Source organism: Phoenix dactylifera, unplaced genomic scaffold (assembly GCF_009389715.1).
Source record: "Phoenix dactylifera cultivar Barhee BC4 unplaced genomic scaffold, palm_55x_up_171113_PBpolish2nd_filt_p 000935F, whole genome shotgun sequence".
Lineage (NCBI taxonomy): Eukaryota > Viridiplantae > Streptophyta > Magnoliopsida > Arecales > Arecaceae > Phoenix > Phoenix dactylifera.
The window spans coordinates 147,452-161,051 of NW_024068294.1; positions in this window are offsets into that span (position 1 = coordinate 147,452).

The following is a 13,600-nucleotide window of genomic DNA, read 5'->3' on the forward strand; positions in this document are numbered from 1 at the left end:
ATGTCAATTAGGGAAACAAACAAGAAGTTCTTTCAAGTCTAAGAACATAGTCTCAACATCAAACCCTTAGAACTAATTCACATGGATTTGTTTGGACCCACTAGAACTGCTAGTCTAGGGGGTAAGAAATTTGGTCTTGTAATTGTTGATGATTTTTCACGTTTTACATGGGTTTCATTTCTTGCACCAAAGATGAGTCCTTTCCCGCTTTTATCAAGTTTCATAATAGGGTTTCGAATGAACTTAATCTTAAACTAAAAGCAATTAGGAGTGATCATGGTACCGAGTTTGAAAATCAACACTTTGAAAATTTTGTGACGAAAATGGTATCAATCCAACTTCTCGGCCCCTAGGACACCCCAACAAAATGGGGTGGTAGAAAGGAAGAATCGCACACTAGCAGATATGGCTCGTACCATGTTGTGCGAATCGGATCTACCAAATATTTTTGGGCTGAAGCAATAATACTGCATGTCACATTTTAAACCGTGCATTAGTCAGATCTATTTTAAAGAAAACACCTTATGAATTGATGAAAATAAGAAGCCAAATATAAGTTACTTTCATGTTTTCGGTTGTCGGTGTTTATTTTAAAATGGAAAGGACAATCTAGTAAATTTAGTGCTAAATCAGATGAGGGGATCTTCTTAGGTATTCCTCATCTAGTAGAGCATACAGGGTCTTCAACAAGAGAACTCTCGTTGTTGAAGAATCCATTCATGTTGTTTTTGATGAAACTAATGGAGATTCTTCTAGAAAAGAAGAAGATAGTGATGCAGGTATACTTGAAGACAGATGAAGGAATTCTCCATACAAGACAAACAACTTGAGGATGAGATCAAGGAGATACAATCAGCAAGTGAAGAAGATCAACCTCATAAGAAATCAAGATCTTCCTAGGAAATGGAGGTATGCACATGGTCATCCAAAGGATCTAATCCTTGGTGATCCCTCACAAGGGGTAAGACAAGATCCTCTTTAAGAAACACTAGTAATTATCTTGCTTTCGTTTCACAAATAGAGCCTAAGTCACTAGAAGAAGCTGAAAAGATGAAATTGGATAATGCTATGCAAGAGGAATTAAACAATTCGAAAGAAATGAAGTTTGGACTCTAATGAAAAGACCCCTAATGTTTCAATTATAGGCACCAATGGGTGTATAGAAATAAACTAGATGAAGATGGAATAGTATAAGAAACAAAGCTAGCTAGTGGCCAAAGGATATAATCAGGAGGAAGGAATAGATTTTGATGAAACTTTTGCTCCTGTTGCTAGGTTAGAGGCTATTAGACTGCTTTTGCATATGCATGCTTCATGGATTTTAAACTCTATCAAATGGATGTAAAAAGTGCATTTTTAAATGGTACATAATGGAGGAAGTTTATGTAGGACAACCTCCAGGTTTTGAAAACCACTTACATCCAGATTATGTTATAAATTCATAAAGCATTGTATGGACTAAGCAAGCCCTAGGGCATGGTATGAAAGATTAAGTAATTTTCCTAATTGAAAATAAATTTAAGAGAGGAAATGTAGACAAAACCCTCTTCATTAAAAGAAAAGGAAATGACTTATTGCTTGTACAAATTTATGTGGATGATATAATTTTTGGTGCTACTAATGATAGTCTTGTCAAGAGTTTGCCAAGCTTATGCAGGGAGAATTTGAAATGAGCATGATGGGTGAGCTCAACTTCTTCCTTGGGCTACAAATAAAACAATCAGAGGAAGGCATCTTCATCAGTCAGTCCAAATATATCAAGGAAATGTGAAAAATTCAAGATGAAGGATGCAAAGGAAATCAGCACACCCATGGGCTCAAGTTGCAAGCTTGACAAAGATGAAAAAGGTAAAAGTATAGACTGCAAATTGTACAGAGGTATGATAGGCTCTTTATTTACCTTACTGCTAGTAGACCAGATATATTATTCAGTGTTTGTATGTGTGCTAGATACCAAGCATGTCCTAAGGAATCACACTTGCAAGCTGTTAAAAGAATTTTTAGATATCTAGTAGGGACATCTAATGTAGGCTTATGGTATTCTAAACAATCTGAATAAATTTAATTGCTTATTCGATGCTGATTTTGCCGGGTGCAAACTCGACAGAAAAAGCAAAGTGGCACATGTCAATTCTTGGGTGCTAATTTGGTTTCTTGGTTTAGCAAGAAACAAAATTCAGTTGCCTTATCCACAGCTGAGGCTGAGTACATTGCAGCTGGAAGCTGTTGTGCCCAAGTTTTTTGGATTAAAGCAACAACTTGAAGACTTCGGTATCAAAATGGACAATATACTAATTAGATGTGATAATACAATGTGCCAATTAATTTAACAAAAAAATCCTGTCCAACACTCAAAATCAAAATATATAGAGATTAGGCATCACTTTATAAGGGATCATGTGCTGAAAAATGATGTGATGATTGATATGTATGTACTGAAATTCAATTGGCCGATATCTTACAAAGCCCCTTTGTAAAAGATAGGTTCAAACCTCTTAAGGAATGTTTTGAGCTTGTATGATCCCAGCAAATAAAATTGAACTTGTATTGCAATGCTTTGCTACTCAAACTTGTAATCCACCTCAAAGTCACAAATAGCAAACCTAGTATTTATTAAGTAAAAGCATGAATCTATCTAAGTTAAATGACGAACTGTTTGACTTTCCGGAGGATGGTTACCCTCCCTTGGACTCTTCATGGAGATATTTTCAGAGCCTATTTCATAGGTATTCGAAATTTGGTCAAACATTCCTCATTTCAATATTAATAATTCAAAAATCATTATCAAACTTTTATAGGGTGTATTATTAAGGGAGGATCACAAAACAAACTCACTCTATATTCACCAAAAGAAAATCATGTTGATTAGTGTGGTTAAATAAAATAAATTAGAAAAAGATAGAATTCAGTCTGAAATTTTTTCAGTGCCGGAGACGTCTCTGGCAAATCGCAGAGACGTCCCCCCCGGCGAGACGTCTCGCGTTAGTCGCGGAGACGTCTCGGGGACCGAACGAGGATTTTTAAAATAGGTCGAAACAGCACGAGCCGACCCGAGCTATCTCTTTCGTCCCCAACAAAATACAAAACCCTAGCCTCCATTTTTCTCTCCACCTCAAACCGAACCAAAACTCCCCATTTCCCTAGGATTTCCGAGCCATGGCACCTAAAAGAGCTAGGAGAACAAGTGGGAGGCGTCCTAGGGTAGCGACCGACGCCGAGGAACGGAGGGAAGAACCTTCCGCACCGTCTCCTCCGGTTGCTCCGCCAACCTCGACCATTTCCTGTGCGAATCGCACAGTAACCACGGGTAGGTTTATAGATTTCCACTTTTTAGAGAGTGAGGGGTTCTCTATTGGAGAGAGACTCCGTGCCAAGGTTGGGAATATCTTTGTACTCTCAACACATCAACCTACCCCGTTAGTTAGAGAGATGTTTAGTAATATGGCCTTAGGGGACTCGGGGTACACTGCCTATGTCCGAGGGACATTGATAGAGATCAATGAGGATACCCTATCTAGTGTATTACAAATCCCTAAAGACGGTGAGGCTCCGACCTCACACCCTCAAAGGGAAACTGCCCTAAACTTAGTTTTAGGACGAGAGGACTGCGGCCCTCTTGATGTGGTTAACTCACAAGACCTAAATGCCGAGATGAGACTACTTTTAAGTATTGTCAACCGGGTCTTGTTTCCAAAAATCGGTCGCTTCGATTTTGTTTCGGAGCGAGATTTAGTCATCATGCACCACATCCTACTAGGGATTCCCCTAAACCTCCCTAGACTTATGCTGAACTACATTTCTATATGTCATAGGTATTCTAGGTTTAGCATACCCTATGGGATGATCTTTACCCTAGTATTCAAACATTTCAAGGTTCAAATTCCAGAAAATGAGCCTGCAAAACCCTTGAGAAACACCGACTACTATAATGAAAGCACAATGCGTAGAATGGAGTTTCACAAGGTAGATGGGTCTTGGGTCAAGGTACCAAAAAGAAAATCTCAAACCTTAGAGCCCGAGATCCCACATCAGGAGCCTGACCACCACTCTCCTCCACATAGCCACATGGCCTTCCCTGATGTACCCTCCAGCTCAGCTGGACCTTCCACATCCATGCCTCCTCCTCTCCAATCAGTGGATCCTTCTCCTTGTCAGATGAACAGATGCACACTCTAGCATCTGTGATATGCCAGCAGATGAGAGAGGAGATGAGATCGATGATCACTGCTAAGTTGGCCCCCATTCGTACCTCACATGAAGGGCTTCTACAAGAATTGAAGGAGATCAAAACCCAGGTAGAAGCTACAGCATCAGAGTTGGTTCATGTGGGTACCATCCAAACTATACGATCAATTGAGCTACAGGAGAAATTGAAGATCATATCAGATGGTCTTCAAGAGTTGACGAGCCCTGGAGGCAATTTGGGCACCGTGGTTGCCCAACTTAGAGGAAGAATTGAAAGGGCAAGCATTGAATTTGAAGCACTAGTGGCAGCCTTCCATCAGTCTCAGGGAGATCAGTTCAAAAAACTGCTGGACTCAATAAATGCATTTATAGAGGCAGCTGCTAGGGCTATTGAACAACGTCGCCGATGAGGGACATTTTGTAAAAATCTAGGGTTCATCTGTTTTTGTAAAACCCTAGGCTCATTTTGACACTTCTTTTGTATTAGGAATCAATACTTGTAATGATTTCCTCTTTTTAACCTTGTAATGCCTTCAAATGATTGCAATGACATATGAATGACATACAATTTCTTTTGAAATCTTGTGTTTGTTTCAAATCCTGTGGAATCAAACTTTGTGTATGTGATTCTGTGTTGTGCCATAAAAATCTCATAACATACCTTAAGTGTTCAAATTTGACACAATTTATCAATGCATATAAAACAGGGGGAGCACATCTTGTGATAACTATTTTAAACAAAAAGAGGAGTCTGAAATGAATTCCAAAATAAAGGGGGAGTGAAATGAATGCTGAATTCGTTAATAAAAATAACTTGAATATCCTTGAGTGGTTCATGGTAATATGCTGAATTCTACTAGGAATTGAGTTTTAAGTACCTAAGGATAATTTGTCCCCTTCATTGTTGATGACAAAAAGGGGGAGTAGAACCAATATGGATATTGGATATATTGGAATGCAAAATTTATGGAGTGTATTGAGTAGATATATATATATGGAGTATATGGATGTATTGAGTAAGATATATATATATGGAGTATATGGATGTATTGAGTAGATATATATATGGAGTATATGGAGTAGAACCTAAATATGGAATGCAAAATTTACACTCATACTTAAAAAATTGAATTAAAAAAAAAATAAAATTGAAGAATATTGGCTTTAAGATAATTGCCCTTCTGGAAAAGAAAGGGGGAGTCAAAAAGAACTTAGCCTTCAATTGTCTTTAGCATCAATATTTCATTAATTTAAATTTTAACTTGATTCAAATTCAGTTGATATGCTAAAATTGCTTAAGAGCTATTAAGATCAATCTTATGCATAAGGATAGAACTGAAAGTTGACTATTTTGAATTATGCACACTGTATCTAGCTCAAATCAAAAACATTATACTTGTACATCTGATCAAATACTGTGTATATGTTTAAATTTCGAATTTTGCATATACTCAGTGTTTTGTCATCATCAAAAAGGGGAGATTGTTGACCCCCTAATGGATTTTGATGAATACAAAACACTAGAGTATAATTTCATTTATCTTAACAATTTATTTGAGAATTTTAGGTGATTAATTAACAATATTGTTAAGAAATGTCTAGGCAAGTTTCCATAATTTTTAAGGATTTATTGAAGAATTTTTGAGTTGAAGAAAATAGATCAGGGACAGCCGAGACGTCTTCGGGTTGTCTCAGAGACGTCTCTGGCACAAACAGGAAGAACTGGCACGTCTGGAGACGTCCCCGGCACCTGGCGGGGCATCTCGCAGGGTCGGAGTCGACTCTCTCAGAGGTGGAGTCGACTCTCTTAGAGGCGGCAGAAAGGCCGATTTCAAGGGATGCGCGCGAGTCGTCTCCACAGGATGCCGAGTCGTCCCCGCGAGTAAAAAGCAGACTTCTGGAGTCATCCCCGAGGTAGCGGAGTCGACTCTCTCAGGGTATTCTAGAGGATATCTTTTTCGGTGATAAGGCAGCGGAGACGTCCCCTGAAAAAGCGGAGTCGACTCTCTCAGAGAATTCCAGAGGACTTGTTTTTCGAAGATAAAACAGCGGAGTCGTCCCCGAGGCAGCGGAGTCGTCCCCATGCAGAAAGTGCAAACATCCCGAGACGTCCCCGTAAAGCGCCGAGTCGACCCCAAACAACGTCAAAAGTAAAATCTTACAGCCGAGACGTCTCACGTTGAAGCGGAGACGTCTCCGGAGCGCCTGGGACGCGACTGACACCTTTTTGCAGGTTTGTTTTGAGGATGATAGTGTTATTTTGATGATTAACAAGTTATTATTTAAAGCATGCTATAAGTTAAATTGATACTTCATTTATAAGGTTATTACTCTCAGTACATATGCTTAAATTGAAAACATATATATGGTCTTGTTCATTTGAATGGATCTAACCTTGAGAATGCAGCAAAGTGTGAATTGAGTCGACCCATAGGTTGATTGGGACGACCCCGGCACTTAAAGGAATCATCTGGCACACTCCTGCAAAAAAACAGCACAAATGAACAGTGAGTTGGGTCGACCCAAGGTAAGCATGAGTCGACCCAACCTCCAAAGAACCTCAAAATGCCAAGGAAAAATGCTCTCTGGAGTTACTGAGAGGGTCGACCCACACAGTGGTTGAGTCGACCCAAGCTTGAGTCGACCCAAACCCTGAGAGGGTCGACCCAAAGGCAAGACAGAAAGACAGACAGAAATCGGTTCTCTGGAATTACTGAGAGGGTCGACCCAAGAAGAAGTTGAGTCGACCCAAGTAAACTTTGAGTCGACCCAAACTCTGAGAGGGTCGACCCAAATTGAAGACAGAAAGACAGACAAAAATTGATCTTCTGGGAATACTGAGAGGGTCGACCCAAGAAGAAGTTGAGTCGACCCAAGCAGACTTTGAGTCGACCCAAAGAATGGTTGGGTCGACCCAAGTGAAGGAAGTTTGAAATTCATGTTTCTGTGTTCTCTGAGAGGGTCGACCCAAGGAATGTTTGAGTCGACCCAAGGTCAAGTTGGGTCGACCCAAGGACAGGATGAGCCGACCCAACCACGGGCTGAACAGTAACGGCTAGTTCTGCAGATGTACTTTTTGTCCTTTCCAAGGCTTGTAACGGCTAGTTTTTCAAATCTGACGGATGGGGCTTGACCAAAGAAGGTGGGAGGCTATTTAAAGGGCACTATTCATCAGAGAGAAATATCTTTTGAGAGGTTTATCAAAGAATACACAAGAATACTAAAGAGCCCTAATCTCCTTCATCAAGAAGCTTCATCCAAGAATCAAAGGAAAGGATTGAGCACATTCAAAGAGGCATCAAGAGCTCCTTCCCCCATTGAAGAGTGAAGCTTCCTTGACAAAGAAGAGCAAAGCAACTTCAAAGCGATAACTTCCTTCTAAACTCTTCTTTGTTGTTCATATTGTCTTATATGCTCATTTAGGAGTTAAATCTTTTATTTTCATTTGCTTAAACACTTTGTAAAGGTTCGTTGGTTAGCCCGCAAAACCAACAAAGGTTTTTTGGTGAACCCGTAAAACCAAAGTTGTATAGGTTCGTTGGTGAACCCGCAAAACCAACAAGGTTCTTGGTGAGCCCGCAAAACCAAGTGTATAGGTTCGTTGGTGAGCCCGTAAAACCAACTAGGTTTTTGGATTGTGAGCCCGGAAAACAATCCAACTGTAATCCGTGTGATTATAGTGAAATCCCAAGGGTACGCTTGGGGAGTGGACGTAGGTGCTAAGGAGAGCACCGAACCACTATATATTGTGGTGTTTGTATTGTGCTTGTGTCTCTATTTTCACTTGCTTTACCTTCTATTATTGCATTAGCTTAACTCACTCAAATAGCTTAAGAAAGCATCCACCACACTTAATTAAGAAAGTTTTTAAAAGCACCAAAAGTTTAAAAGAAACCAATTCACCCCCCCCTCTTGGATTGTCACCTTGGGCAACAAGTGGTATCAGAGCAAGGTGCTCTAATAGTGCTCATTGATCTAACCATCAAGAGTTAAAGATCATGGCAACCCAAGTGGGAGGTGCAATGAGTGAGGGGCAATCCACAAATAGACCACCTCTATTTAATGGCACAAACTATGCATATTGGAAAGCTAGAATGAGGATATTCATTCAAGCTTCAGATTATGAGGTATGGCAAATAATCACTAGAGGACCTCACACACCCACACTCAATGTAGAAGGCACTATCATTCCTAAACCAGAAATGGATTGGAATGAAAATGATAGAAGACTTGCACAATTAAATGCAAAAGCAATAAACATACTTTATTGCTCTTTAGATGTAAACGAATTCAATAGAATATCCACTTGCTCCACTGCCAAAGAAATTTGGGATAGACTTGAGGTCACACATGAAGGGACCAACCAAGTCAAGGAATCAAAGATAAACATATTAGTACATAAATATGAATTGTTTAAAATGGATTCTACCGAGTCCATAACTGATATGTTTACTCGTTTTACTGATATTATAAATGGGCTTAAAAGTTTAGGAAAATCTTATTCTAACTCTGATTTGGTGCGAAAAATTCTCAGGTCTCTACCAAGGAATTGGGAGGCCAAGGTAACCGCCATACAAGAAGCAAAGGACCTCAACGCACTGCAGCTAGAGGAGCTTCTAGGGTCACTCATGACCCATGAGTTGACCATGAGGCAAAACTCAGAAGATGAGGTCAAGAGAAGAAAGCCCATAGCACTAAAGACTACCACCCCTAGACAACAATCTGAATCAGAAGATTCAGATGATGATGAAGATATTGATGAGGAAGGGATGGCAGTGCTTGGGAGGAAATTCAGAAAATTCATGAGAGGTAAAAATAGATTCCATAGAAAGAAGCCCTTCTCTAAAGGAAATTCAAGCAAAGAGAGGGGTAAGGATAAAGAAAAGGGTAAGGATAAAGAAAAAGAGAAAGAAACCCCTATTTGCTATGAGTGTAATAAACCCGGGCATTACAAGATAGATTGCCCAGATATGAAGTGGATAGCAAGAAAATTGAAAAAGAAAAATTTTATGGCTGATTGGAGTGAGAGTGAGGAATCAAGTTCAGAGGATGAAGATCATCAAGACACGGCCCAAATATGTCATATGGCCAATGACGATGAGGTAGATTCTGAACTTGACTGTGATTTTACTGTTGATGAATTACATGATGCTTTCTTAGAACTCATGGAAGAACATAAGAAAGTAATTAATAGAAATAGAGCTCTAAAAGAAGAAAATCAATCTCTTATTAAAGATAAAATAAAATTGTCTAATAACTATGAAACGTTAAGTAGGAAATTTGAAAATGAAACCAAAAATCTAATTGCTGAAAATATTAAGTTAAAAGAAGATGCTGAAAAGTATAAATCCTTGGTAGATAAATTTACTCTTAGCTCTACTAAATTGAATTTGATACTTGATAGTCAAAGAGCTGTATATAATAAGGCTGGTTTAGGTTATAGAACAAATACAAAACAAAAACTCTTAAAGAATATTTTTGTGAAAGCTAAAAATGAAAATGTTACTTGTTATTGTTGCAATAAGATAGGACATAGAGCATATGAGTGTAACTTTAGAAAATCTAGTCAAAGCAAATCAAGTAATAAACAAAAGGTTAAGAAAGTTTGGGTTCCAAAAGGAACATGGAGTACTAACCCTAAAGGACCCAACTTAGTTTGGGTACCTAAAGTTTCATCTTGATCTTGATTGCAGGTGTGTCTTACAGCTGATAAAATGGAAAAACGATGGTATCTTGATAGTGGCTGTTCAAGACACATGACCGGTGACGAAGATCAGTTTGTCACTTTGGAACCAAAGAAAGGTGGAGTAGTTACCTATGGAGACAATGGTAAAGGTCATATCATTGGAAAGGGTAAAATTTTCATTGCTCCATCTATTTTTATAGAAAATATTTTATTGGTTAAAGGTTTGAAACATAATCTTCTTAGTATAAGTCAATTTTGTGATAAAGGATTTAAAGTTACATTTGAAGCATCTGTATGCATTATCACAAATCCTAAGGATAATAGCATTGTACTTGTAGGACAAAGGCAAAGAAACATTTATTTAGTAGATCTTCATGAATTAGGTAAGAAAAATGGTTTATGTTTAATGACTAATGAAGAAAAGAAGAATGAAACTAGTTGGCTTTGGCATAGAAGACTAGGACATGCTAGTATGGAATTAATATCAAAACTAGTTAAGAAGGAATTAATAAAGGATGTGCCAAAATTGATTTTTGAAAAAGACAAAATATGTGGACCATGTTCATTAGGAAAACAAACTAGATCATCTTTTAAATCGAAGAATGTAGTATCTGTTGGGAACCCGCCCATGCCGCTGATATTTCAAAAATTATCAGATGGCAGCGGAATCGGCATGCACGAGTTCGACGTTCATCGCATGAACGCTTGTTTCGAGACCTTTCGTAATTAGGTAAGAATTAAAACTTTTAAAACTAATAGGAAGATCAAATCTTCACCTTGCGCGGGTAGATGATCACCGCGAATCTGAATTCGTGGTTTTAGGAAGAGGGTTCGCTTGAAGCCGTTCAAACGTCCGGCCTCTACGGATATCCACACGAAGTAGAGATCCGATCAACGTTTCCTTGTCTCCCCGGGGTGCTAGCTCCCTTGCAGAGACTTCCTTTGATGGCTGATCTCCTCTCTTTCTTTCAACTCTTGAAAGTGCTTGAGAGGAGGAAGAAGAAGGAGGGATGATGAAGAAGAACAAGAACCCTTTGCAGCCTTCTCTTCGTCTTGCGTTGGAACAAGGAGGGAGGAGGAAGGGACCCTTCAAGCACCTTCTTTTCTTCTCCTTGCTGTCGGCTGAAACAAGGGAGGGAGAGGGTGGCCACGGCACCAAGGGAAGAGAGGAATGACTCATCTAGGGCGCCGGCCCTAGCTCCTTTCTTATAGACATGAAGGGCTCCTACAATTTAGGAGCCCTTGACATCTTTCCAAGAGGGGGCGCCGGCCCCCTCTCTTCATGTCGCCCTAGCCAAGTGGAGAGGGGCTGATGCCCCTCTTACTTGATTAGCCTAATCCTCTTCCAAAGAGGATTAGGTCCCTCTTTCATGGTTTAATCCTAATCTAATTAGGATTGGCCAAATTGGGTTCAATCTATGCTAGTCCTAATCCAATTAGGACTTGAATGAACCATGACTCAATTGAACTCTTCAATCCTAATCCAATTAGGAGTCATGTTGATTCATTAGATTAATAATTAATTTAGACTTAAGGAATCCTAATCCAATTAGGATTTATTTAATTTTAGTCCTAATCCAATTAAGACTCTATTTGAATCCGTAGTCCTAATCCAATTAGGATTTCTAGGAATCCTACTCCAAGTAGGAATCCGATTTTGATTCAAAATTCCTAATCTCATTAGGATTGTAGGAATCCTATTCTAAATAGGAATCCCAGTCCTACTCCAACTAGGATTCCCAGTCCTAATCCAATTAGGACTCTAGGAATCCTACCCGAAGTAGGATTTGTGTTTAAGTCCAATTAATTAATTCCCTTTGTTTCTTCTTCAACTTCTTATCAATCAAATTGATTTCTTGTGATTCCTAATCACGATTTCAACCATCGGATCGGTCAATACTTCTAGTGTGTGTGACCCCATAGGTTCTATTCTGACTGGTAGTGAGATATATTGTGATCTCTATCACTATATCATTGAAAACTCCTTTCAATGGGTTGGAACGATTCCAACTCAACTCATTAGGGTTTATCGATCATCAAGATAATCCCTATAAGTCCCACCATCCACCAGTGACACCTAGCAGCATGTAGTGGCTACCCAGCAGAATGGAATGATGAACCTCTAGGTGCAGTTAACATGTGATACAGTCCTACTATCGTGGATCCCTACAGGACGGAGGTCATGGACAACTCGTCAAACCCCATCGTCTGTCATATGTCAAGATTTATTCGACTTGAGTTCGATAGTGGAAAACTCTTTCTCCACTTTACTGCCCTGGCCAAGGTCTTAGAACTCAGTCTAACAAATCACATAGGATCACTCCTCTTCTATCAAGGTCGATAGATTCCTTATAGGTGCATACCCTACTCCTACAGTGAACCTACTGCAGCCAATCTACACTGCATGGACCCATATGGCTAGAGACCATGTATGTGTGCAGTCAAACTACAATAACCTCACTGTGAGTAGCCGAAGCACCGCAGGTCAAAGGACCAGTCACACTACTGCAACATCAAGTAAGTCACTGACGAGTGGATAGACATCCAAGTGACTTCTTGTCTTGGTCACGCTCAGTACCCTTGTTCTCTAACAAGCACCTGCACTATCACTTCAGTGTCCCTACACTGTGGACTCAAGTCTCGTCCATCCAGAAGGAAAGTGATCTGTGCACTGATCGGATCGATCACCGTCCTCGTGATGATCCATTGATCAGGAGCATTTTAGAAATTAATCACCAATGATACATGGCTCAAATTCTCAACTCTTGAGAATATGTATCATCATCTTATTAATTTCTTGGACGATTCATAGACACATAAACAATATGAATGAAAAAGATGCCTTTTATTTATTCAATAATAAATAGTCAAGTACAAAATTATGTCCCTAGAATCAACAATGTGTCAGCCAAATTGGCTTCTAGGGCATACATCTAACAATCTCCCACTTGCACTAAAGCCAATTGGTCATATATCTTAGGCCCATCTTCTCAAGGTGGGCTTCAGTCTTTTGCTGACTCAGCTGCTTAGTGAAAGGGTCTGCCACGTTATCCGCGGAGTCTACTCTCTGCACCTCTACATATTTCTTCTCCACATAGTCGCGTATGAGGTGAAAGCGCCGCTCTATATGCTTAGACTTCTGATGAGACCTTGGCTCCTTAGCAAGGGCTATGGCGCCATTGTTATCGCAGTAGAGTGTTATGGCATCTGATGTCATCACATCCAGCTCTGCAATGAATTTCTTGAACCAGAAGCCTTCCTTAGCAGCTTCAGAGGCGGCGATGTATTCGGCTTCCATAGTAGAATCAGCAATGATCGGTTGTTTAGAACTCTTCCAATTCACCGTACCACCATTGCACAAGAACACGTATCCAGATGTTGACTTCCTGTCATCGACATCAGTCATGAAGTCTGAATCTGTGTACCCTTCTACCTTTAACTCTGATGATCCTCCAAAAACCAAGAATAAATCTTTAGTTCTTCTCAAGTACTTAAGAATATTCTTCACAGCTGTCCAGTGTTCTTCACCTGGATTCGACTGATATCTGCTTGTGACACTCACAGCAAGAGCTATATCAGGTCGTGTACATAGCATGGCATACATGAGGCTTCCTATTGCCGATGCATAAGGAATCTTGCTCATGCGTTGAATCTCCTCAGATGTGTTGGGGCACATCTTCTTGGAGAGATGAATTCCATGCCTTAGGGGTAAGAGACCCCTCTTGGAGT